Source organism: Denticeps clupeoides, chromosome 14 (genome assembly GCF_900700375.1).
Source record: "Denticeps clupeoides chromosome 14, fDenClu1.1, whole genome shotgun sequence".
Lineage (NCBI taxonomy): Eukaryota > Metazoa > Chordata > Actinopteri > Clupeiformes > Denticipitidae > Denticeps > Denticeps clupeoides.
Window position 1 is genome coordinate 7,011,964 of NC_041720.1, and position 2,830 is coordinate 7,014,793.

General features: G+C 41.8%; 1 long non-coding RNA gene across 1 annotated transcript; it reads left to right on the plus strand.

Moving 5' to 3' along the window:
• Window positions 1–282: 282 nt before the first annotated feature.
• Window positions 283–2,047, plus strand: LOC114803165 (uncharacterized). The gene is made up of 2 exons (XR_003751887.1): window positions 283–963; window positions 1,680–2,047. It is a non-coding gene; the product is annotated as an uncharacterized LOC114803165 (long non-coding RNA).
• The last annotated feature ends 783 nt before the right edge of the window (window positions 2,048–2,830 follow it).

Below are 2,830 nucleotides of genomic sequence, written 5' to 3' on the forward strand. Positions count from 1 at the left end.
GGTGAAGAGATAAACACTGCTCTTTGATGACTAAAACATGACGAGACTTGTGTGAGTTTTCGTTGACGAGACGAGAATGGACGAAAATGTTAGTGGGTGGTCTGTCAGACGTTTAAAATGCATGACATTTCTGCTTATTGTGCGTGTCAATTAAGGGTGTACTCACACTAGGCGGTTTGAACCGTGTCCGAGTGCGTTTGACCACCAAAGCGCGGCTTGTTTGGCTAGTGTGAGTGCTCCGAGCCGTGCCCGGGCGCGGTTCGTTTAGCCGGCCCTGGCCCGGTTGGAAGAGGTGCGGTTCAGTTGGACTCGGGCGCGGTTCGTATGAAGTGTGAGAGCTAACCGTGCTGAAGCACGGAACAGTACGCGTGATGTCACGTTTTTGCGACGTTCCAAAACCAACATGGCGGGGAAAGGGTCGCTTTGGTCTACTGCAGAGGTGCAATGTTTATTGGAAATTTGGGCAGATGAGAGCATACAACAACAGCTGGACAAAACGCATAAAACGACGGACTCCATTGCGATCAGCGAGAGCGCCGCTTTCTGTTTATGCTGAAACCCCGCCCACCATAATGACGTAAGCGTGCTCCGGCACGAATGCTGAAAGCATATGTGAGTTCAGGCCAGAGGGGGGACAATCGTACTCGGGCCCGGTTCATGCCTAGAGTACACCCAAAAAGTATCTGATCACCTGGCATGCAGCGCACAACGTGCTCAACACGTCACACTGTTGTCACTCATCACAGACAATGGACCACAATGGCGGCAGTTTCAACACAGGGGCTTGGTGGTCACAAACGTAGAGACGACATATGGGTGTATTTTAAATATAACCCAGCAGATAATAAAACAGAGTGTATTGTGAAGGAAGATGGTGACAAATGTGGCCACAAAGTAGGCGGAAAAAATACAACCAACCTTAAGCGGCACCTGAAGGATCACCACAAGGATATTTTTTCGAAAGTAAGTTACTAGTTCTGTTAACATATCGTATAGCCTACGTAACGTTACAATGTTACTCGACAATCGGCTCGTGATAAATTTTATATTAAGCTTATAAATTAGTATGTTTTCCACATACTCCTGCCGCAAATGGGCTGCTAACTTCAGGCTAAAGTTAGCTTTTGTTACGCTAACGTCAGTTCATTGTGTGTGTGTGTGTTACTTTAGCCATGTTTACATTCAGTGACGGTGTGGTCATCTCTTTGTGTGTCTATGTTCTGTCAGCGTGTAACTTGATATGTTAAACAGGTCGAGTTATTGTTATACGTAGAGTCTGCTAGCTTCAGTCTAAAAGCCACAAGTGACGCTCTACTGTCCTAACCATGACCTGTGCGCTCACAGTCAAGTTACACACACACACACACACACACACAGTACAGATACAATATAATTTGGCTGCTGCTCAGAATGAAAGATCAGAAAGTTTTAGTACAGGGCCAGTTAATAAACTATGTATTTTTGTTTTGCTTGTTTGAGACTTAAGATAGAGTGAGAGTTAAGACCATTCTATTTTCTTAACATGGTGGTATTTTGAGTATTTTTCATAGTATTTTAAGTATTTTTATGGTATACCTACATTTGGTTGTTTTGTATTCACCTGTAATCCTTTACAGGACATGTATGTTGTATACAGAGATAGAGTAATTGTATCCCTTCTTTGTTTTTTCCTCAACCAGATCCCAGAGACCAGAACTCCTAAAGAGAAACCTGGTGGTCCAAAGAACAACAGGGCACAGTCATCTATCCCAGCAGCCTTCGCCGCAGCATCCAAATATAAGTCAGACTCCCTGGAACAACGTGCCAAAGAACAGGCGATCGCTCTTTGGAATCTTTAATTCTTTTATTACATTGTTTGCACAAGTTAAAGATAGAGTGGGGTTGTATGATGTCTGTTTTTACAAATAATATGCATCTTAATTACACTGGCAGACAAGGCCAAGTTGAGCATATGTGTTCCTCATCCATCACTCATATTTTGGGCATGTGTATATTCATTGTACTTTAGCAAATTCTGAGAAATAAAGCCGCAATTGTTGAAGTAGAATGTTTTTGTTTTTGGCTTTTTTGGAGTAATGAACATTGATTCCACGGTTACCACTTTATCTGTGTGTAATGCACAATCATTAGATCAGAAAGTATTTGCAGTTGGGTGGAAACCTTATACGTCTAAAACCATTCCTTTATTATTGTAATTATTGGTGAAAATAGCTGATCTGCAAGCTCACAATGTGTTGAACTTATAGATCTGCTTCTATTTTCACAACTTATGTGTGACACTGCCCAGCAGAAATCCCCAATACTTATTGACCTAAATTAATTTGTTAAAAGACTATACTTTTTTTCCTTTTTTTGACTAAAACTAGACTAAAACCTTTTTGAGTTTTTGTCGACTAAAACTGGACTAAAACTATCACATATAGAAGTGACTAAAATTTGACTAAAACTAATAAACATTTTAGTCCAAAAGACTAAGACTAAATCTAGGATGGTTGTCAAAAACAACACTGCAAGTACCTTAATAATGGTACAGTGGGTATCTCTTTTACAGACACACGGTGACATAAACCAGTTATATCCATTGCATTGACAGACTGTGGTGGCCCTCCTACGATGCTCCAGCCTAGGTCTGTTCTAACAGCATAAGGATCGTTATCACCTCCAGTGATGACCCCTCTAGGAGCTAGGGCCCTGGAACAGTCATTGCCGATCAGCAATCCAATTGCACAGTCCATTAAGGGGGGAATCTGTTGAGCAACATTTGCTAGATGCTTCCATTTGCTAGCTGTTTGACATGTAGGAATGTATGTGTGCTCTAGAGGAATAAAGT